Source organism: Canis lupus, chromosome 21 (assembly GCF_011100685.1).
Source record: "Canis lupus familiaris isolate Mischka breed German Shepherd chromosome 21, alternate assembly UU_Cfam_GSD_1.0, whole genome shotgun sequence".
Classification (NCBI taxonomy): Eukaryota; Metazoa; Chordata; class Mammalia; order Carnivora; family Canidae; genus Canis; species Canis lupus.
In genome coordinates this window covers 8599834-8625159 of record NC_049242.1, presented here as the reverse complement: position 1 = coordinate 8625159, position 25326 = coordinate 8599834, and the positions used below count along the sequence as shown (strand labels likewise).

Sequence of the window (25326 nt, the reverse complement as noted above, 5' to 3'; positions counted from 1 at the left end):
CGGTTTAGTGCCACCTTCAGCCCAGGGCCTGATCCTGGGGAGGTGGGATCAAGTCCCACTATGGGCTCCCTACATGGAGCCTGCTTCTCCCTCTGCCTGTGTCTCTGCCTCTCTGCCTCTCTCTCTCTCGGACTTACGGACTTAAATAAATAAATGAATAAATAAATAAATAAATAAATAAATAAATAAATAAATAAATAAATAAATAAAATAGATGTTAGCTTTAACTTATTTCTACTTTCAGCTCTGTCCATTTTTGCATCACATATTTTGAAGCTCTAATATTGGGTGTATTGAAATTTGTTAGGTCTGCATAATGATTTAACCTCTAAATCATTATGAAAATTCCTACATTATCATGGGTAATATTCTCTATTTTGGAGAATACTTTGTCTAATACTAATATGGCTATTCCTACTTTCCTTCGATCACTTTTATTTACTTTTAAGCCATGTATGAATTCATATTTAAGTTCTTACATGTAGATGAGCTTTTTATGCAGTCTGATAATCTCTGCTTTCAAATGTTATATTTACATGACATATCGTTAATATAATTATCAATATGATTGATTTCAATCTATTATTTTCTATTTATCTCTTCTATTTTTTTTCTTTTTTTCCTTTCTTTTCCTGTTCTGTCTTCTTTTGGATTAAATGAACACTTTTGTGATTCCATCTTATCTCTGCTGTTCATTTATTAGCTATATATGTCTTTTTTTAGTGGGCGTCCCAGAGTTTATTTACATCCTTAGCTTATCAAATTTATGCCACTTCACATATAATGTTAAAATGTTCACCTCCTCATCTTGCTGTTCTTTGTGTTATATGTTGTCATATATTTTATTTTTGTTCATGTTACAAACCGTATGATATACTGGTGTTTTTGGTAGTAAACAGTGAATTATCTTTTTAAGAAAAAGAAGAATCCCTAATATTTAATATTTCTGTTGCCTTTTTTTCTATACATCTATGTTTCCATCTGGTATTATTTTTCCATCTGTCTGAAGAACTTCCTTTAGTTTTTTTTTTTTTTTTTTTTTTTTTAATAGTGCAGTTCTGCCAACAGTGGATTCTCTAAGTCTCGGTGTCTCGGTGTCTGAAATTTTTTTTTATTTTGTCCTCATTTTTGAAATATAGTTTCATCAGATATAGATTTCTAGGTTGAAGTTGTTTTTCTTTAATAGCTTTAAAAATATCTTTCTATGGTTTTTTGTCTTCCTTTGTTTTGGAAGGGTAGTGTAAAGACATTCTTACCTTTTCTTTTCCTCTACATAAGTTGTCTTTGGGTTTCTGGTGTATATCCTGCTGGTAGTCCATCAAAACTTTTGGATTTGTGTGTTTATAACTTTCAACAAATATGGAAATATCTTCAACTGTTTTTCTCTAATCTTCTTTTCTACACTTTTCTCCCTGAATTTCAATTACATATTGGCAAAGTTAAATGCCTTGGTATTGTCTACCAGATTACTGAGTCTCTTTTAAATTTTTTAATTTTTTCTCTCTATGCTATCTTTCAGATTTGTTGTTGTTGTTGTTGTTACTGACTTCCAGGTTCAGCAATATTTTCTTCTCTAAAGTCTAATCTTTTATTAAGTCCATCCAGTAAAGTTTTCATTTCACAGCTCCACAAGACACCATGCATGCTGTGCCTGACTTCTCCCTCCCGAAGCCATGTCTTCTAAAGTGTCCCCAGGCAGAAAGCCAAACCAATCACCTCTCTTTTAGGAGTCACAGCATGCAAAACCACTTTCTTGTCCAATGGCTGAACACAATTATTTCATGGATTTCACCCAATGTTTCTAATTGTTTACAGTGGAATGTCAAGTCCCATATCAGTTTCTCCTTCATGGCCAGCAACAAAAATCTCATCCTGTGCAATTTTGGGAAATGCTAACCTAGAAAATTTATGTGAATACTTTAGGCCTGTTTTTATATTTCTGAGTCATTACTTTCCAATAATTTATTAAGAGAATGATAATTAATTCATAAGAATTTAAAAATGAGAAGTCTCTAACTAAAATTGGTATTTAATAGCCAGAAGACAAATTGCATGTATATCATTTTAGGAGGAAAAAGCTTAAATTAGGTCAGAATATTTTAAGTACAGTTGATACAGGACACACAATGAGTAATATCATATTGTGTTTAATTTATTAGAAATTCTTACTTCTATATTAAAGAAATGGCTCTTTCCTAGTTCCCCAATTAAAATACTAAAACATGTATCAAAAGATCATCTAATACTAGAACTAGAAGGAAATTATGCACCACCCTTTCCAAACTTCATATTTTACAGCTTTGGAATGTAGAGTCAGAGAAGGTAAATCACTTTTTCACTCACCCAAACCAACATAGCTTGTAGTTGGAATTGCTGATAATACCTGATCCCTAGTCTCATATGCCACACAGGCTTTATTCCCTCCTCCCTCAAAATGTAGTCTTTTATAGACATCTTTTATACACAACTATTGTTTTTACAAAAATCAAGCAACTAAATTACGGTACAAAGGAAGTGATAACGAGATATATATTTTATAAACCATTTGTTTCCCCTGTCTACTGTTTAGCACTATACACTATTACATTGAGTTAAAGTCTTAGAAAATAGTTATTATTTGAGCCCGTGAGGAATTTACAAAGAATTACAATTTTTTATCAAGAATCTTAAGTCCTTATAAAATATCTGATCTCTTCAAGAGGTCCCTTAAGGTTTTATTTTTACAATCTTACTTAGCAAGCATTTAAGCAAATAATTCATCTGACTGAGTTGTCTACATAGTTGAATTAATCTTCAGCAAGCTTGTGTTAGATTAAATAATGACCTGAGTGATGTTCAAACAATTCAGAATTAACTAGCATAAAATAAGCTTATAATTCCTTTCACTTATTACTAATACTGTATTACCTCATCTGCTTGAAAAAATGGGCATTGAGTTCAAAAGGAGAAGATGCCATAGTAAATGTAAGCTAAAAAGTGACTCATAGCTTTTGATCTCCAAAATACTTTCCACTGATTTTACCAATGCTCCATTTCAGTCATTCCTTCTGGTCCAGCATTAACCAAAAAACCATTGTTAAAATGCATGTTTGTGAAAAAATGCAATAGCTCAAGTTTATTATCAGATGGAAAAAGCAGAGTATCAAGTTCAGAGGAAATGAGTTTGCAAATATGCATTTATACATTTTAGTTGCAGATAATTATTGAGTACCTACTATATGCCACACATTGTACTAGGAAATACATAATGTACAAGCCAGAGTGATGATTAGTAATCTAACTTATTTTGTTCGTTTGTTCAGTTGTTGCCTGTTTCCTCCATTTACCACCATCAGCAAACACTGAATAGAAATTCAATCAACATTCTGTAAATCTTGCTCATCCTTGTATCCCACTAGATTTGTTCCTGCCATGTAACAGTCACCTCGTCAATATTTGTTGATTGATTAAATGAATGGCACTACCCTGCCCTCATGAGAGTCTGATGTTAGGGAGGTGGTTGAGGAAGCTGATAACACAAGACATGGTTCAGTAAGGAAGTAGCTAGAATGTTTTACTTTGATATATCAGTATTTTATGGCTCTGAATTTTCTGGGTTTCATGTAAGTACTAAAGGAGAATAATTTATTTTCATATATTTATCAATTTATATTTTAGTGATTTTTCCAGATCTCTATTTTGTTCTATTCTCACAGTAATAAATACACCAGAACAAACATTAGAATCTCAGAACTAAAGATTAGAAGGGGAAGGAGAAGGAATTAGAGCAATCTGGATTCGACCAGGCCCCAGACAATCTCTTCCCTTACTTTGGGTCCACCTCAAGGGCAGATTCACCAGTGTGTTCCTTCTTTTTTTTGCCCCCGGGGGGCGGGGGGACTGGCAGCAGCTTTATTTGGGAAAAGACATTTGAATTGGCTTTCGGTTGGGGGCATGACCAAGAAGGGGTACCCACGGCAGTAGACTCCCCCTAAGGGTAGGTTGGGGACCAGGGCTGAGCCTTAGGTGGGTCTATTGCACGCAAGGCTCCCCTGCACAGCTCCTTCCCCCAAAGGCTTCATGGGGCTACAAGAGCAAGGAGGCTGAGAGGGCCCGCGGTGGCTGTTCACTTGGGCAGGACGTCAGACGACTCAGACACCAGCTTCCCATCTTGAGTCTCGATCTTCTTCAGAACCACAGCCTTGGAGGAGCTGCTGCGGCTGAAGGAACCGCCAGGGCCAAAGCTGGACTGGAAGGAGCTCTGGCCTAGTTGGGGCCGGGGCTTGTGAGGCCCCCGTAGGCCAAGTTCAGGCCACCGGAGCAGCCGCTGGTGGTCTTCGTATGGATGCTCATGTTCTGCATCCCAGACTCCAGCCGGCTCTTCTTGCCCTCCAGCAGCTTGCAGTCGGTGGCGATCTCGATGTCCAGGGCCAGCCTGACGCTCAGGAGCTCCCGGTACTCGCGCAGCTGCCGGGCCATGACCTGCTTGTCCCGCTGCAGGGAGGCCTCCGGCTCGGCCACCTTGGCATTGGCGTCCTTGACGGCCAGCTCCCCGCACTGCTGGGCGTCGGCGATGGCGGCCTCCAGGGCAGCCCTCTGGTTTTTGAGGGTCTCGATCTCAGCCTGGAGGCGGCTGATGCTCCGGTTCATCTCGGAAATCTCAGTCTTCGTGCGGCGGAGGTCATCCCCGTGCTTCCCAGCCAAGGTCTGCAGCTCCTCGTACTTGATCTGGTGCATGGTCTCGGCCTCTGCCCGGCTGCGGTTGGCGGTTGGCGATGTCCTCGTACTGGGCCTTGACCTCAGCGATGACGCCGTCCAAGGTCCAGGGAGCGGCTGTTGCCGGTGGACAGCACCGCGGACGGGTCGAGATCTGGGACTGCAGCTCATGGGTCTCCTCTTCATACAGCTGCCCTGAGGACTTGATCTCGACGGTCAGCCCTTCCAGGCGGGACTCCAGTTCTATCTTGTTCATGTAAGCTTCATCCACATCCTTCTTGATGAGGACAAATTCATTCTCCATGTCTCCACGCAATTTGATCTCATCCTCGTATTTATTTTTGAAGTCCTCCACGAGCCCCCCTGTAGGTTGCCAAGCTCCACTTCCAGCTTCAGCTTCTCCTGCCCCGGGGTGTCCAGCTGCCTCCGGAGGTTGTTGATGTAGCTCTCAAACATGTTGTCTATGTTGCTTCCAGCAATTTTCTGCTCCTGCAGGAGGCCCCACTTGGTCTCCAGGATTTTGTTCTGCTGCTCCAGGTGTCTGACCTTGTCGATGAAGGAGGCAAACTTGTTGTTTGAGGCCCTTGATCTGCTCCTTCTCCTGGGTGCGCACTGCCTGGATGTTGGGGTCCACCTCCAGCTTCAGGGGGCTCAGCAGGCTCTGGTTCACTGAGACGGCCCCGGGCTGCCGTAGCTCCCGACCACACTCATGCTGCTGTTCAGGCCACCCCGGAAGCTGCTGCCGCTGCCGCCCACCCGGGAGAAGGCGGAGGAGCTGATGTGCGAGCTGGCCCGCTTGTGTAGGAGCGGCTGCTGAAGGCCCAGGGGCTGGAGGTGGACACCTTGTAGGACTTCTGGGTCACCCTGATGGACATGGTGGAGGCTAGAGTGGAGGCGAGGAGGCGGAACCTGACAGAGGTTCCAGAAGGAGCGCGAGGAGCCGCTTCTAGGTGGGCCAGTGTGTTCCTTCTAAAGAAAAAAGAAACTCCAAATTCAAAAGAATTAGTGAATAATATAGATTTTATGGACTATTTCTTGGGAAATAAAAAGTAAAAGTTACACCACACCAAAATATTATTACCATCACTAATTAATACCTCTTTCTTCTCCCGAAATACTTCCTCATCTAAGATATTTATCTCCTGAGAATCAGAGAGATGAGTATCTTTCTGCCCCTGTTCAATCTCTAAAATATATCCTCTCTCTTGCTTCAAATCATTAATTTCTCATGCTCAATTTGCATGTCACACTAAACACGGCAGAGGTCACCAACAAACACCTATGTTCCTTGGTCACACCCTTCAAGGACATCCAAGTCATCTGGCCCACATGAGCACACTTTGAGTTCAGGGACAGGTTCAGTCTGTGTTTATACTTCTTCCTGTAAAGAACCTTTCAAAATAATAGTATGTTTACTTTACAGCTAAGGAAACTGAAGCTTGAGAGTATAGATAACTTGGCTAAAATGAGATAGGGAGCAAATAACAGTAGAAATTAAAAACCACATGTACCTGTCTCCAAATTTCTGTGCTACTTACTAGTTTCTATATGTTTCATAATAATGGCTACTACTAATTGAACATCTGCCTTTGGGAAGCACTTGTGCTATACATTTCATACACATTATGTAATTTAGTCTTCATTTTAACCTGACTATAAGTAATGTCACTAGCCCCATTTTACAAGTGAGAAATCTAAGGGTGAGCAAAGATAAGGCACTTGCCCAAGGTCACAGAGCAAGAAAGTAGTAGAGGGAAGATACAATCAGATCTATTTGACTCATTTATTTTGTTACATTCCCCCATACCACACTGTTGAAAGAGAACATAGTGATGCCTCAGTTCAACATTCTACATCAATATAGTAAGTCCCTTTGCATGCATTAATGAAATATAATTTTCTACGTAGATCTTTACAGTGAAAAGGTGTTCACTACTCCATAAGGACCATTTCTAAGGTAGATATAATTTGCAATAAGAAATGTATTTGTTTTGAAATAAAGGTTGCCCTTATTTAACTATGGATTCTATTGTTCTGTCAGATAAATAAATAAATAAATAAATAATTTTCTCTAGCTCTCTTCCACAGCATAGCCCTTCCAGTGCTCCATTCATTTTCAACCATTTAGAGTATACTTACCATATGCTATACAGTGTGCTCAACACTGAATATAATGATGAGAACACAGACAGTCTCTTATAGCTTACTGATTTAAGCAGACACTATACACAAATTGATGTATAATTGCAAAATCATGGTGAAAATGCAGGGACTTATAAAAGCGTATTCTGAGGGGCCTTAGTGCAGTTGGGTCGAAATGGGTGTTCTGGAAGAACTCCCAGAAAAGGGGATATTTAAAGAGTAAGTAGGAATTAACAAAGCAAAGATAGTTAAGGAGCAAAGCAAGGCAATAAGATTTAGTATACAGAACAGTGTACACATCACTGTGGCTGGAGAAAGCATAGGGACTTCCAATAATGACAAGAAGGGCAGTGAAGCTGAACCAAGGGAGTAACTGAGAGGATCAGTGAAGTTAAGGTAGTAAAATAATACAGGATCCAGTTAATACATGAAAGTCCATACACACACCAGTCGTAATTTTGATCTTCAGTAACAAGTACTGACACACAGATCTTGGTTTCTAATACCATTCCTCAATAAAGGGAACCACGGCTCCTTGGAGAAAGGATTGGGGTAGGAAATATACTAGGTGAACCAGTAGCAAAATGTGGTGTGAGAAAGAAAGGAAGTGCTCAAAACAAACAACAAACAAACATATGGAAAATGATGGATGTAGGTCAAAGGGACACAGGAGGCAAGTGAAAGAACTTTTAATGGCCCAACCTGAAACAATTTGAGCGAAACAATAAACAAAGTAGCACTGGATTATAACTCAAAGTAAAAATAAATATCCATGAGTCCATGTAAATTAATAAATACATAAGTGGGAAAAATAGACACATCTCCCTGTATAGAAGAATTCCAAATAATTTATGTAGATACTTGCCTTTGTAGAAGTAGATCATAACTCCTATTCCGTAAGAGTGAGCTGAACATAGTTACTTCCTTCCAAAGAGTTCAGTATGGAAAGGCGGGGAAGAAGAAATTTACAGAGTAGAAACCCAAAAAGCACTAGCTCAGCATGGTGGTCAGGATCAACACTGACAGATGTAGAGCATACTGATAGCATATATCCTTGATATGATGTGTTGAGAATGGCACTTAATGTCTGTGGTCTTCCTTGCAAAGCCCATATCCCCACTCTAATCATGAAAAAAAAAAAAAACAACAACATCAGAGAAACCCCAATAGTGGAATAGTGTACAAAATATCTGACCAGTAGCCTCCATAAATGTCAGGGTTATTAAAAACAAGGAAAGTCAAAGAAACTGTCACAGCCAAGAGGAACCTAAAGAAACAGAATTAAATACAATGTGGTATCCTGTATAGAACCCTCAAATGGAAAAAAAAAAAGACACAGGATGCAAACTAAGAAAATATGAAAAAGTATGAATTTTAATTAATAATGAGGTATCATAATCAGTAGAGAATTGTGACAAATGTAACATACTAATGTAAGATGTTAACAATAGAGGGAATTTGATGTGAGTATATGAAAACTCAGTATCATCTTTTCAATTTCTCTGAAATTTTAAACCTATTAAAAAATAAAATATTTTTTAAAAACAGAAAGAAAGAAAAGAAAAGAAGAGAAAAGGGGAAAAAAGGAAAGCAAAGCAAGCAAGGGGAAAAAAGACCTTTAATCTGAAGTCACAGCCTGGCCTATGGTACAATCAGGACTCTGGCTTAAGAGTATTTGCATAAGATCACTCTGTAGTAGAAGAGAGATGTCCATTTATCTATCTTACCAGTGACCTGGGCAACTTCAATGTCTCTGTAAATTATCCTTTTGAAAGTACCCTAGTCTCACAATTGATGAACCTGCTAAACTTCAGAGATCTCCTGTACTTCATGCCCCTATGAAACAGGAAATGATCTGCTATAAATACCCCAAACATCCTATTATTCTACTTCTACTTTCTGAACCCAATCTCCACATCATAATGAATTCCTATTTCTTGTCACTTCCCTGTATCCCATTCTATCAACTCTCTTCCCACACTGTGCCTCTCCAGAACTTGCCTGGGCCCCCAGAACACCCATTTACTGCAAATATTTCCCATCACCTCAGATTCTTTTATGCTTTTAGCATTCAGCAACTGCTCCTTCCCCAGACCCCAGCCAGTTGATCTTCCAGTCTTGCTCCCAGAATGCTCAGAGCTATCAACAATACCAAAGTACTCAGTGGATTGACTCCAGAATAATAATATCCCACTTCTGTTGGACTCCTAATGGGTTCCACTGATCCCTTTTCTCTGAATGCTCTTGTACCAAGTGCTCTCAATTGGCTTCCTAAGGCCTTGTCCACTTGTTTTGAGCCCCTAGCTTACACATTTCTTCCTTCATTTTCTCACACAGAATTGCCTCCAGCCTGAGGAGATGGTGGTCATCAGACTCTAATCTCCTCAGCTTCCCTCTCCGTACTTTAGAAGGTACACCTTCCCTAACTCACATCCTTACCACTTTGTCATCCTTACTCTGACAACGTGCTTCCCTCTTTCCACCTTCTTCTCATTTTTCCCAAAAGACCACCTACCAGAGATCTTCACTGTACCACCTCTAACTATGGTATAGAATCCCTCTCATTTCCTGAGAGGCCTTATCTCCTTAATTACCCCTTCTCTCTCTCCCTCTCATGACTTCATGTCTACTTCTCCCTGGATATCAAACATTCCCCCGTCCTACAAACAAGTTTTGCTTAACCTGTAATATTTGATTGCCAAAGAACAATACTGCATTCATTTATCACTTGTAACTTTTCCTGATGGGCAAGTTTTTTTTTTTTTTTTTTTTCAAAATGTGAGCTGAGGCAAAGAAAAAAATACAATAAAGCACATCATTGGCAGTGAAAATACAGGCACTACTAGTCAAGATGCTCTCTAGATGTCAAGATGGTTTTAATTTTCTATGGTTCTCTAATTCCTCTGTCATTTTCTGTCTTTCTAGAGCCTCTGGGTAAAGATTCTAACAGAGTTAACTTCATCTTGTCTTCTATTGTACCAGATTATTGGCTTGCCTAAAATTTTCTTTTTTTTTTTTTTTAATTTTTATTTATTTATGATAGTTACAGAGAGAGAGAGAGAGAGAGGCAGAGACACAGGCAGAGGGAGAAGCAGGCTCCATGCACCGGGAGCCCGATGTGGGATTCGATCCCGGGTCTCCAGGATCACGCCCTGGGCCAAAGGCAGGCGCCAAACCGCTGCGCCACCAGGGATCCCCCCCTTTTTTTTTTTTAATTTTTATGCCTAAAATTTTCTTGAGGGAAGATTTCATGTTTAATGTATCTCAAACAATGTTTTGTGAATAATATGTATTAATTAATTGTTAATACTCTATTCCTAAAAGAATTTGAGGCATCTCTTTTCCTTGTTAATAAGTATAAAGAAATAAAAATAAAGAACATAGCCTTAGGACCTAGATGATATGGAAAATGATACCAGCAATTTATTTGATATAGGTTCTAAGTGCTACCAAGGTAGGTCCTTGAGAGCAAGGTCCCATTTTGATGTATGTTTTGTATAGTGCCTATGTCAATGGGAATTGATGATGAATAAATTGAGTGTGAAAGCAATATGACTTATGGATACAGTGAAGAACCAGACTCCTATCATCTATTATCAGCTCTAGAATTACATAGATAGCCTTTAGATATCTAAATAGTTGTATTTGTACTCCTCCATAATTAAGAGTTTCTGGGATTTCATAGTTGCTTAATTAAATTAAAGGAATAGACATTCCGTGACACCTTTAGGAAAATGATTCCAATTATAGGGCCAATCTGTCAGTAAAAGTCAAGAGGCCAAACATCTTAATAGCAAAGTTTCAGGGAACAAAGGATGAATATAATAAGAAGGAGGCATACTTAGTAATTAGTATTGCTATCAGCTAAGTTTCATAGAAATTGCTTATAATCTTTGACTTAAGAACTTTGGATGCAAGGCAGGGTATGTAATTCAGCACTCTCAGCTCAGATGGCTTGGGTAGCCATTTGGCCTCTGTTAGAGACAGCACCATATTGAAGACTTAGCTTTGCCTTTGCTGTGACAAATCAGACATCAAGCACCAGTAGCAGTCAGGTCAGCTGTGGGGTGGGTGAGCCCATACTGTTGACCTCATGCATATTCTCCATCTGTGCCACCCTGACTACTCTGTCACTGACCCACTATGAATTGCAGGTGGTTGAGGACAGAAACTGGCTGGCATTATCAAGAAAAGTCATACTATCCACCTGTTTTTTCAATGCTTCCTATGTGATATATATTTCTATCTTGGTAATTGATTGCTACATAATAAATTATCCCAAAACTTAGCAATTTGAAATGATACACATTTGTTATTTCCACTTCTGTAAGTTAGGTATCTGGACACTGCTTATATGGGTCCTCTGTGTCACATAGGGGTCCTCTGCAACAAAGTGTCTACCAGGGCAAGAATCTTATCTGAAGCCACAAATAGGGAAGGATCTGCTTTCAAGTTCTAGTGGTTGTTGATAGGACTCAATACCTTGCAGTTGTCACACTGAAGGTCTTGATTCCTTGTTGGCTGGCTGTTCGTTAGAGACTGCATTCAGTTCCTGGTGCATGGGCCTTCCCACTATGGTGGTTAGTTTCATTGAAACTGCAAGATAGAAACTGCTAGCAATTTGGAAGTATTTTTCTTACATGACAATCTGGAAGTGACACTGCATCATCTTTGACACAATATATTGGCTAGCTGCAGTAGCCAGGCCAACCCACAGTAAAGAGAAGAGGACTACACAGGACACGGATAACAGGAAACATATATCACTAGAACCACCTTAGAATCTGCCTGCCACAATCTCCACTGGGTATTTTCATAAAACACAAAGATTCACATATTCTGTGTCCATTCCTATAGGTCCACCCACTCACCTTTTCCCTAGACCTGCTTGACTCTGATCTTCCTATATTGCTCTTCTCAGAGGGCTGACCAACTAGCTCAGTCATTTTATATTTCCCAGGAATAGGTATAGTATTATCCTTACCTTCTGTCAACAGAAAGTTGATGGCCAGATAACTTCAAAGCTCTGCCCACTAAGAGAATTTCCCTTCGCCATTGTCTTTCACCTCTGAGTTGGGGGCAAAGCACTCTATTTTTAGCTTATACCAAACATATTAAGCTAAATTATTTATTAATCAGGTCCAAGTTTTGTTTTGGACTTTTTTAATTTTAAAATTGGGATCCCTGGGTGGCGCAGCAGTTTGGTGCCTGCCTTTGGCCCAGGGCATGATCCTGGAGACCCGGGATCGAATCCCACGTCGGGCTCCCGGCATGGAGCCTGCTTCTCTCTCTGCCTGTGTCTCTGCCTCTCTCTCTCTGTGTGACTATCATAAATAAATAAAAATTTAAAAAAAAATTACACTTACTGCTTTATTCCTGATTGCAAATAATATGTCAATAGTAAAAATAAGGAAAATAGGGCTAAAACAATGGAAATTATTACTCGTGAGACTATAGTTTAGAGGTAATCATGTCTGTGTATATACATATGCAAATGTATAAATATTCATTACACATATTTGCAAATATGTAGATAAAGATACACATATTACATATATATATGTTATTGGATCTGGTATTCGATTTGCCTGCTACTGCTGCTGTTTCATGGACATAGGCAGAAGACCTAACTCCTGGAACAAAGACAACTTTATTGCACAGAGCAAGGAATAATGAATGTGTAAGCCCAGATTTTTTACTTTTCCTTCAGGCCATAGAGAGCCTACCAGGCTATAGGTGTAAACTGAGGGAGAAATGTCAGTGCAACAGATGTAGGTAATTTGGGATTTTGTGTTCCTATTCACATAAATTACCACACCTTCCAGACCTGCTTAGGCCAAAGCAGTAATTATCATTTCTTCCATATAATGGATTGCCACTTTACTTACCCAAACTCATGACTTGTTCTGACAATACTTTTAACAGACAACTCCAGTTATATGGCCGCTTAACATCTGGGGATCAAGCACTTAGTCTCTATTAAGACCTAATAGCATAGCACGAGTCACATTTTGATCAGTGACCAGTTTTTGTCATAGATAACATGACCTTGCTCAAAAACTCAGCAGTACATGCTATGACTTTCCACTCCGGCCTTGCCAGAGATTCCACTCAGCTTTATTACCTAAGGCTGACACCTTTAGCACCATTGGATATACCCGGTCTTACGGTCCAAAAGGCAGAACTGCTCTTACCTTGATAGAAAGCTATTTGTTGCTCTGGGTCTGACTCAAAACTGACAGCCTTCTGAGTCACTTCATAAATGGGTTAGATCAGTTTTTTCAAGTATGGCACATGCAGTTTCTAAAATCCAAAAATGCTATAAGCTTGAGACTTCTGGGGAAGATGGTGGCATAGAAGGACCCTAAGCTCACATTGCCCCATGGATACACTTAGGTAACAGCCACATCAATGTAAAAAAATAACAACAACAACAACAACAAAAAAAAAAAAAAAAAAAAAAAACAGAAAATGACCCAAAGACTGGCAGAACAAACTCTCCAAAACTAAACGTAGAGAAGAGGCCACATGGAGGCTAAATGGACCACCAGGATTGTCCCTGGGAGTAAGAAATGCTGCAGGAATGGAGAGGAGAGAAACACACTCTCACACCAGGGAACCTTCATGAGGACAATGAATCCCCATAACATTTGGTTTTGAAAACCAGCAGGGCTGAATTTCCTGAGTTCTTACAACCCAAAGGGCTTACAACCTGGAACTTTAAAAATCAGCAGACTCTTAGGAAAGTGGGAAGTGCTATAGGAAACTGAGTCAATGCCCTTAAAGAAATAGCACAAAACCAGCCTCACAGAGATACAGCATAGAAACAGCTTTTTAAAAAATATATGGGGAATACAGCAGGGAGATTTGTTTATTAATCTCAGAGCTCTCATGCTAGAGGGGCAGAAGTCGTCCTAGAGACTTCTCTAGGAATAAAGGAGCTGTCAGGTGCCATTTCCTTCCTCTTCCCCACGAGCCTAAACACATGGACACCTATGGGAACCAACACAGTGCCAACATCCCCTACCCCTTCGACCCCCATGTTCTCCTGTAGACATGCCCTCCTACCCCAGCCAGGCCTCAGCTTCAGGTCCCATCCCACACAAAGCTTCCTAATACCAAGCATACCCCTGCATGCTTCTGTGGATCCACCCCTCCAACCAGCTGCTGCTTGGTCTCCTCCCTCTACCTCAGACATTATTGAAGCAGCATGCCCCACCCACACATTTCTGCAGTACTGTCCTGCAGATACTTGGTCTGATTCAAGCCCAAGGAGGCCCCAGACTGACCCACTGACAACACAGAGACCAAATATTGCCCACAGCAGACAAAGATTGCCATTGCAGATGACTAGACTTAAGGTAGAAGTGGCTCAGTCACAACAGCAGTGCACATGTAACACACATAGAAGATTCCCCTAAAGTGTCAGGTTTTGGTGAAGAGAGGACATTGCACTGTTGGGCACTACAGGACCTCCTCTTCATAAGGCCACTAGTTTCAAGAGCAAGAGACGTAAGTGACTTTTCTAACAAATAGAAACAAATACAGAGAGTGAGACAGAATGAGTAAACAGAAAACAAAGTCCCAAATGAAAAAACAGGACCATATTAGAGCAAGAGAGCTAAATAAAATGGAAATAAGTAACATGCCCAGTAGAGATTTAAAGTAATGGTCATAAAAAATAAATTAGTAAGTAGGTAAGTAAGTAAATAAATAAATAAGTAAATAGATAAAGTAAGTAAGTAAGTAAGTAAGTAATGGTCGTAAAGATAGTTACTGGACTTGAAAAAAGAGTAGAGGAACTCATTGAGATTCTTAACAAAGAGATAGAACACATAAAAAGAACTAATCAGGGATTAAGAACTCAATAAATCAAATTTAAAATACACTAGATAGAATAAGTGTTAGACTAGAGGAAGCAAAAGAATAGATCAGTGACCTGGAGACAGAGTAATGGAAAACAGTCGGTCTGAAGAGAAGAGAGAAAAAATTAATAATAAATGAAAGCAGACTTGGGGAACTCAGCAACACCATTAAGCATAACAACATTCACATCATAGGACAAGAGAAGAGAGACGACGGAGGACAGAAAATTTATTTGAAGAAATAATAGCTGAAAATTTCTTGAATCTGGGAAAGGAACAGAAATCTAGATCCAGGAGACACAGAGATCCTCTAACAAAATCAATCTAAGGAGGTCCACACTAAGACACATAGTAATTAAAATCGCAAATCTAGTGATAAAGAGAATTTTAAAGCAACAAGAGAAAGAAAACAGTTACATACAGGGGAAACTCCGCCTATAAGACAATTTTTCAGAAGAAACTTTGCAGGACAGAAGAGAGTGACATGATACATTCAAAGTGGTAAAAGGAAAAAAAACTTGCAGCTAAGAATAGTCTATCCAGAAAGGTTATCAGTCAGAACAAATGAAGAGATAAATAATTTTCCAGAAATAAAAAAGTTATGGGACTCGGAGTGAAAATTAAGTGGATCATAAGTAGGAGTAAGAAAAGTAGGAAACACAAAAGCAGTGTATCTATAAAAATCAGTCAAAAGACTCACAAAAGGATGTAAAGTTCGATACTGTAACCTAAAATTTTAGGGGAAGAAGAATAAAGAATAGGTTCAAACATAAGCAACCATCAACTTAATATAGACTGCTAAATGCAGAAGCTGTTATATACAAACCTAATGGTATCCACAAATCAAAAACCAAGAGCAGATATGCAAACAATAAAGAGAAAGGAATCTAAGTATGCCACTAAAGAAAGCCCAACACACTATAAGAGGAGAGCAGAACAGAAAAGAACTACAAAACTATCATAAAACAAGTAACAAACTGTCAATAAGGACATAAGTATCAATAACTGCTTTCATAAATGTACAAATGCTCCAATCAAAAGATAAGGTGACAGAATGGGTAAAAATTTACATGCTGCCTATAAGAGACCCATTACAGACCAAAAGACAAGAGCAAATTGAAAGTGAAGGGATGAAAAAGTAATTATTATGCAAATAGATGTGAAATGAAAGCCAGAGTAGCAATACTTATACAAACTAGACTTTGAAACAGACTGTAACAAGAGACCAAGAAGGACATTTTATCAATCAAAAAGGGAATAATCCAACACGAAGATATACTAACGGTAAATATTTACCCAACCAACACGGGAGTACCCAAATGTATAAAGCATCTAATAATAAACATTAAGGTACCAATTGATAGTAATATAATAATAATAGGGGACTTTAATATCCCACTTAGATCAATGGATAGATCATGCAAACAGAAAATCAACAAGGAAACTGGGGCTTTGAATGACACACTGGACCAGATGGATTTAACAGATATATTTAAAATATTCCATCCTAAAACATCACAACACAGATTTTTCTGAAGAGCACATGGAACATTCTCCAGACAAGATTACATATTAGGCCACAAAATAAGTCTCAATATGTTAAAAAGATAAAAATCACACCATGCATCTTTTCTGATCACAAAGCTATGAACTAAAAATTAGCCACAAACACAAAAATCAGGAAATGTACAAATACACAGAGGTTAAATAATATGCTACTGAATAATGAATGGGTCAACCAAGAAATCAAAGATACATGAAAACACATGAAAATGTAAATACAATGGTTCAAAAGCTTTGGGATGCAGCAAAAGTAGTTCTAACAGAGTTTATATTGATATAGGCCTACCTCAAGAAACAAGAAAATACTCAAATATACATCTAATTTTATGCCTTCTTGAGAAAAAGAATAAACAAAACCCTAAACCAGGAGTGGATAGAAAATAATAAAGATTAGAGCAGAAATAAACAGACTAGAAACTAAAAACAAAATTAAAAAAAAAAAAAACCCACAATAGAACAGATCATTGAAACCAGGAACTGGTTTTTTGAAAAGATCAACAAAACTGATAAGCTTTTAGTTAGAATCATAAAAAGAGGGGGAGGAATAAAATAAAATCAGAAATGAAAAAAGAGAAATAACAACTGACACCACAGAAATATAAAGGATTATAAGAAAATATTATGAAAAATTATATGACAACAAATTGGACAACCTAGAAGAAATGGATAAATTCCTAGAAACATTTAACATCACACAACTAAATTATGAAAAACAGAAAATTTGAACAGATGGATTACCAGTAATAAAATAAATCAGTAACCAAAAAACTTCCAACAAACAAAAGCTCAGGACCAGACAGCTTCACAAGTGAATTCTGCCAAACACTTAAGGAAGAGTTAATACCTATTCTTCTCAAACTATTCCAGAAAATAGAAGAGAGAGCAAAGCATCAGAATTCATTCTATAAGGCCAGTATTACTGTGATACTGAAACCAGATAAGGACACTCCAAAAACAGGGGGAAATTACAGGCCAATATCCCTGATGAACACAGTTGTAAAAATTGTCAACAAAATATTAGCAAACCAAATCCAACAATATATTTAAAAAATCATTCACCACAGTGAAGTGGGATTTATTTCTGGGATGCAAGCATGGTTCAATATTCACAAATGAATCAACATGATATATTACATCAACAAGAAAAAGGATACAAACCATGTGGTCATTTCAGTAGATACAAATAAAGCATTTGACCAAGTACCAAATCCATTCATGATAAAAGCTGTCAACAAAGTAAGTTTAGAAAGAACATGCCTGAGCATAATAAAGGCCATATATGAAAAAGCTAATACCATATTCAATGGTGAAAAACTGAGAGTCTTTCCCCTAAGGTCAAGAATAAGACAAAATTGTCCACTCTCACCAGTTTTACTCCACCTAGTACTGGAAGTCTTAGCTACAGGATCAGACAACAAAAAGAAATATAAGGCATCCAAATTGGTAAGGAAAAAGTAAAACATTCATTATTTGTAGATGACATGATACTATATATAGAAAACCCTAAAGAGTCCACCAAAAAACTAGAACTGATAAATGAATTTGGTAAGGTCACAGGGTACAAAATCAACATATAGAAATCTGTTGCATTTCTATACACCAATAATCAATTAGCAGAAAAATAAATTAAGAAAACAATCCCATTTACAATTGTAACAAAAATAATAAAATATTTACTAATAAACTTAACCAAGGAGATGAAAGACCTATAGTCTGTAAACTATAAAACAGTGATGAAAGAAATTAAAAGCAACACCAACAAATGGAAAGTCTTTCCATGGTCATGGAATGGATAAAAAATAATAATATGAAAATGTCCCTAGTGCCCAAAGCAATCTACAGATTAAAATGCAATCGCTATCAAAATTGCAACAACATTTTTCACAGAACTAGAACAAACAATCCCAAAATTTGTATGGAACCAAAAAAGACCCCAAAATAGCCAAACCAATCCTGAAAAAGAACAAGACCCAAATGTGAGATCTAAAATCATAAAAATCCTAGGAGACAGCATACACAGTAGTTTCTGTGACATCAACTATAGCAATATTTTTCTAGATATGTCCTCTGAGGGAAGGGAAACAAAAGCAAGAATAAAGTATTGGGACTACATCAAAATAAAAGGGAAAGATTTATCAAATCTAAAAGACAACTTCCTGAATGAGAGAAAATATTTGCAAGTGACATAGCTAATAGAAGTTTATAGTATCCAAAATATCTAAAGAACTTATACAACTCAACACCCAAAAACAAATAATCCAATTAAAAATGGGCAGAGGACATCAACAGACATTTCTCTGAAGAAGACATACTGCTGATCAACAGACAAGTGAAAAGAAGTTCACAATCATTCATCACCAGGGAAATACAAATCAAAACCACAAAGAGATGTCACCTCACAACTGTCAAAATGGCTAAAATAAAAAACATAAGAAACAAGTGTTGGTGAGGATGCAGAGAAAAAAGAACACTGGTATACTGTTGGTGGGAATGGGAATGGTGCAGCCACTGTGGAAAATAGTATAGAGGTTCCTCAAAATGTTAAAGAAGAAGTACCATATGAGCTAGTAATTCGACTATTGATTATTCAACCAAGGAATATGAAAAGACTAATTCAAAAAGACAAAGTCACCCCTGTGTTTATTGCACTATTATTTACAATAGCCAAACTATGGAAGCATCACAAGTATCCACCATTAGATGCATAAAGACATGGTAAATACACACACATACACACACACACACACAATGGAATTTGACTCAGCCATAATAAAAAATGAAATCTTGCCATTTGCAACATGGATGGAGCTAGAAAGTATAATGCTAAGCAAAATAAGTCAAAGAAAGACAAATACTACGTGATTTCACTCATATGTGGAATTTAAGAACAAAACAAATGAACAAAAGAAAAAGAGATAAACCAAAAAACAGATTTTTACCTACAGAGAACAAACTCATGGGTATCAGAGGGGAGATACGGGGAGGATGGGCAAAATAGATGAAGGGAATTAAGAGTACATTTATCAGGATGAGCACTTGTATAATGTATAGAACTGCTGTATTGTATACCTGAAACTAATATAACACTGTAAATTAACTATACTGGAGTTTCTGTATTGTATACCTGAAACTAATATAATACTGTAAATTAACTATATAGAGCTTCTATAACTCATTCCTAATGGTTGAAAGTGAGGGACCAATAACTTTATCTTTAAAAAGATGTCTTGATTTGCCCCCGACTACTTCATCATTGTGCAGATCTCTGAAAGATTATATGAAGTTTACTTTCTACTCTCTGGCTCCTTACAAGGGAATTTATACTGCTTGCCACTTTCTACTTAGCAAGTCAGATTAACTTGATGTCATCAATATAGTAGACAGGCATAATGTTAGGTTGGGATGAACAGGAATGGTGAATACCAAAGGAATACCAAAAGACTGTAAAGACAGTCTCTAGCCCTAAGCCAATTTAGAGAGAAGAGAAATATAAAAATCAAGTAACCATAGAAGATTTTATATTGTATTTATCAACTTTACTGTAGGAGCAAAAGAAATGGTGTAAGAGTTTAGAGAAAGCCAAGAGCATTATATGTCAGATGGTTACTATAAGCCAATTCATAGACCCAGAATTATACACAGACTAAAATACAAATAGATATGTTTATTATTCATGTATGCTATGTCTACAGTCCAAAGAGTTTTCATATCAGTTGAAAGACTTGGTACCACAGGGCCATTTAGGAATCCGGACAAATAGAGGCCTTATCATCTTCAATACATGCTTTCCTAGGTCTCCTCAGACTTTGATATGCCATTAGAGGAAATTAATGTTTCATGTGCAGAAGTTTTATGAACCTGGAAATGGCACACATCTCCTTTTTAAATTCTATTTGCAGAGGCGGGGCAAGATGGCAGAAGAGTAGTCACCTGTCCCCACCAACTTACCTAGATAACTTTCAAATCATCTTGAAAACCTACGAATTTGGCCTGAGATTTAAAGAGAGAACAGCAGGAACACTACGGAGACAAGATTTCTCGCATCTATCAAGTACAACCTGTTTTTTTTTTTTTTGTTTTTTTTTTTGTTTGTTTTTTTTAAGTACAACCTGTTTTTAGCCACTCTGCACTGAGCAAAATGACTAGAAGGAAGAATTCACCACAAAAGAAAGAATCAGAAAAAAAGAAAAAAGAAAGAATCAGAAACAGTACTCTCGCCCACAGAGTTACAGAATTTGGATTACAATTCGATGTCAGAAAGCCAATTCATTAGCACAATTATAAAGCTACTGGTGGCTCTGGAAAAAAGCTTAAAGGAATCAAGAGACTTCATGACTGCAGAATTTAGATCTAATCAGCAAAATTTAGTTTTTTTTTTTAATTTTTATTTATTTATGATAGTCACACACACAGAGAAAAAGAGAGGCAGAGACACAGGCAGAGGGAGAAGCAGGCTCCAGGCACTGGGAGCCCGATGTGTGATTCGATCCCGTGTCTTCAGGATCACGCCCTGGGCCAAAAGCAGGCGCCAAACTGCTGCGCCACCCAGGGATCCCGAGGGCAAAATTAAAAATGAATCAAATGAGATGCAATCCTAACTGGAGGTCCTAACGACGAGGGTTAATGAGGTAGATGAATGAGTGAGTGACATACAAGACAGTTGATGGCAAGGAAGGAAGCTGAGGAAAAAAGAGAAAAACAATAAATAGACCATGAGGAAAGGTTAAGGGAAATAAATGACAGCCTCAGAAGGAAAAAATCTACATTTAATTGGGGTTCCAGAGGGCGCCGAAAGGGACAGAGGACCAGAAAGTGTATATGAATAAATCATAGCGGAGAACTTCCCTAAATTGGGGAGGGAAACAGGCATTCAGATCCAAGAGATAGAAAGATCCCCCCCTAAAATCAATAAAAACCATTCAACACCCTGACATTTAATAGTGAAACTTGCAAATTCTAAAGATAAAGAGAAGATCCTTAAAGCAGCAAGAGACAAGAAATCCCTAACCTTTATGGGGAGAAGTATTAGGTTAACAGCAGACCTCTCCACAGACACCTGGCAGGCCAGAAAGGGCTGGAAGGATATACTGAGGGTCCTAAATGAGAAGAACATGCAGCCAAGAATACTCTATCCAGCAAGGCTTTCATTCAGAATAGAAGGAGAGATAAAGAGCTTCCAACATAGGCAGACACTGAAAGAATATGTGACCACCAAACCAGCTCTGCAAGAAATATTAAGGGGGACTCTGTAAAAGAAAGAGGAAGTCTAAGGAAACAATCCAAAAAACAGGGACTGAATAAGTATTATGATGACACTAAATTCATATCTTTGAATAGTAACTCTGAACATGAATGGCTTAATGATCCCATCAAAAGGTGCATGGTTTCAGACTGGATAAAAAAAGCAAGACCCATCTATTTGCTGTCTACAAGAGATTCATTTTAGACCTAAGGACACCTACAGCCTGAAAAATAAAAGGTTGCAGAACCATTTGCCATTCAAATGGCCCCCAAAAGAAAGCAGGGGTAGCCATCCTCATATCAGATAAATTAAAGTCTATCCCAAAGACTGTAGTAAGAAATGAAGAGGGACACTGTATCATTCTTAAAGGATCTAGCCAACAAGAGGACCTAACATTCATGAATATTTATGCCCCTAATGTGGGAACTGCCAAGTATATCAATCAATTAAACCAAATTAAGACATACTTAGATAATAATACACTTATACTGGGAGACTTGAACATGGCACCTTCTGTAATTGGCAAATCTTCTAAGCACAACATCTCCAAAGAAACAAGAACTTTAAATGATACTCTGGACCAGATGGATTTCACAGATATTTACAGAACTTTACATCCAAAGGTAACTGAATACACATTCTTCTCAAGTGCACATAGAACTTTCTCCAGAATAGACCACATACTGGGTCACAAATCAGGTCTTAACTGATAGCAGAAGATTGGGATTGTCCCCTACATGTTTTCAGACCATAATGCTTTGAACCTAGAACTCAATCACAAGAATAAATTTGGAAGAAATTCAAACACATGGAGGTTAAAGACCATCCTGCTAAAAGACGAAAGGGTCAACCAGGAAATTAGAGAAGAATTTAAAAGATTCGTGGAAACTAATGAGAATGAAGATACAACCATTCAAAATCTTTGGAGTATGGCAAAAGCAGTCCTGAGGGGGAAATACATCACAATACAAGCATCCATCAAAAAACTGGAAAGAACTCAAATACAAAAGCTAACATTGCACCTAAAAGAACTGAAGAAAGAACAGAAAATAAAACCTACACCCAGCAGAAGAAGAGAGTAAATAAAGATTTGAGCAGAACTCAATGAAATAGAGACCAGGGGCCCTGTGGAACAGGTCAGCAAAACCAGGAGTTGGTTCTTTGAAAGCATTTTCATAAGATAGATAAACCATTAGCCAGCCTCATTAAAAACAAAAGAGAAAAGACTCAAATTAATAAATTGTGAATGAAAAAGGAGAGATCACCACCAACACCAAGGAAATACAAACGATTTTAAAAACATATTATGAGCAGCTATATGCCAATAAATTAGGCAATCTCAAAGAAATGTACACATTTCTGGAAAACCACAAACTACCAAAACTGGAACAGGAAGAAATAGAAAACCTGAATGGCTGATAACCAGGGAGGAAATTGAAGCAGTCATCAAAAACCTCCCAAGACACAAAAGTCCAGGGCCAGATGGCTTCCTAGGGGAATTCTATCAAACGTTTATAGAAGAAACAATACCTATTCTACAAAAGCTGTTCCAAAGATAGAAATAGATGGAATACTTCCAAACTTGTTCTATGAAGCCAGCATCACCTTTATTCCAAAACCAGACAAAGACTCCACCAAAAAGGAGAATTATAGACTAATATCCCTGATGAACACAGATGCAAAAATTCTCAACAAGATACTAGCCAATAGGATCCAACAGTACATTAAGAAGATTATTCACCATGACCAAGTGGGATTTATCCCCGGGATGCAAGGATGGTTCAACACTCATAAAGCAATCAATGTGATAGATCATATCAACAAGAGAAAAACAAGAACCATATGATCCTCTGAATAGATCCAGAGAAAGCATTTGACAAAATACAGCATCCATTCCTGATCAAAACTCTTCAGAGTGTAGGGATAGAGGGCACATTCCTCAGCATCTTAAAATCCATCTACAAAAAGCCCACAGCAAATATCATCCTCAATGGGGAACACTGGGAGCCTTTCCCATAAGATCAGGAACATGACAGGGATGTCCACTCTCACCAGTGCTATTCAACATAGTACTAAAAGTCCTAGACTCAGCAATCAGGCAATAAAAGGAAATCAAAGGCATTCAAATTGGCAAAGAAGAAGTCAAACTCTCCCTCTTTGCAGATGACATGATACTGTACGTAGAAAACCCAAAAGACTCCACCCCAAGACTGCTAGAACTCATATAGCAATTCGGCAGTGTGGCAGGATACACAATCAATGCCCAGAAATCAGTGGCATTTCTATACACTAACAATGAGACTGAAGAAAGAGAAATTAAGGAATCAATCCTATTTACAATTGCACCCAAAAGCATAGGTGCACCTAGGAATAAACCTAACCAAAGAGGTAAAGGATCTATACCCTAAAAACTACAGAACCCTTCCTACAGAAATTGAGGAAGACACAAAGAGATGGAAAAACATTCCATGCTCATGGATTGGAAGAGTTAATAATGTGAAAATGTCAGTGTTACCCAGGGCAGTTTACACATTTAACGCAATCCCTATCAAAATACCATGGACTTTCTTCAGAGAGTTGGAACAAATCATCTTAAGATTTGTGTGGAATCAGAAAAGACCCCGAATAGCCAGGGGAATATTAAAAAAGAAAACCAGAGCTGGGGGCATCACTATGCCAGATTTCAGGTTGTACTACAAAGCTGTGGTCATCAAGACAGTGTGGTACTGGCACAAAAACAGACACAGAGATCAATGGAACAGAATAGAGGATCCAGAAGTGGACCCTCAACTCTATTGTCAACTAATATTTGACAAAGCAGGAAAGACTCTCCACTGGAAAAAAACAGAGTCTCTTCAATAAATGGTGCCGGGAAAATTGGACAGCCACATGCAGAGGAATGAAACTAGACCATTCTCTTACACCAGACACAAAGATAAACTCAAAATGGATGAAAGATCTAAATGTGAGACAAGAATCCATCCAAATCCTAGAGGAGAACACAAGCAACACCCTTTTTGAACTATGGCCACAGCAACTTCTTGCAAGATATATCCGTGAAGGCAAGGGAAACCAAAGCAAAAATGAATTATTGGGACTTCATCAAGAAAAAAAGCTTCTGCATAGCAAAAGAAACAGTCAACAAAACTAAAAGATAACCTACATAATGGGAGAAGATATTTGCAAATGACCTATGAGATAAAGGGCTAGTATCCAAGATCGATAAATACCTTATTAAACTCAACAGCAAAGAAACAAACAATCCAATCATGAAATGGGCAAAAGACATGAACAGAAATTTCACAGAGGAAGACATAGACATGGCCAACGAGCACATGAGAAAATGCTCCACATCACTGGCCATCAGGGAAATACAAATCAAAACCGCACTGAGATACCACCTCACACCAGTGAGAATGGGGAAAATTATCAAGGCAGGAAACAACAAATGTTGGAGAGGATGTGGAGAAAGGGGAACCCTCTTGCACTGTTGGTGGGAATGTGAACTGGTGCAGCCACTCTGGAAAACTGTGTGGAGGTTTCTCAAAGAGTTAAAAATAGATCTGCCCTACAACCCAGCAGTTGCACTGCTAGGGATTTACCCCAAAGATACAGATGCAGTGAAACGCCGGGACCCCTGCACCCCAATGTTTACAGCACCAATGTCCACAATAGCCAAACTGTGGAAGGAGCCTCGGTGTCCATCGAAAGACGAATGGATAAAGATGATGTGGTCTATGTATACGATGGAATATTACTCAGCCATTAGAACTGACAAACCCACCATTTGCTTCAACATGGATGGAGCTGGAGGGTATT

At 38.2% G+C, this 25326-nt stretch overlaps 1 pseudogene; it reads right to left on the bottom strand.

Annotated features, from left to right (window-relative positions):
* Window positions 1–2081: 2081 nt before the first annotated feature.
* The window catches only part of LOC111091627, a 133128-nt pseudogene continuing 109883 nt past the window's right edge, over window positions 2082–25326 (bottom strand).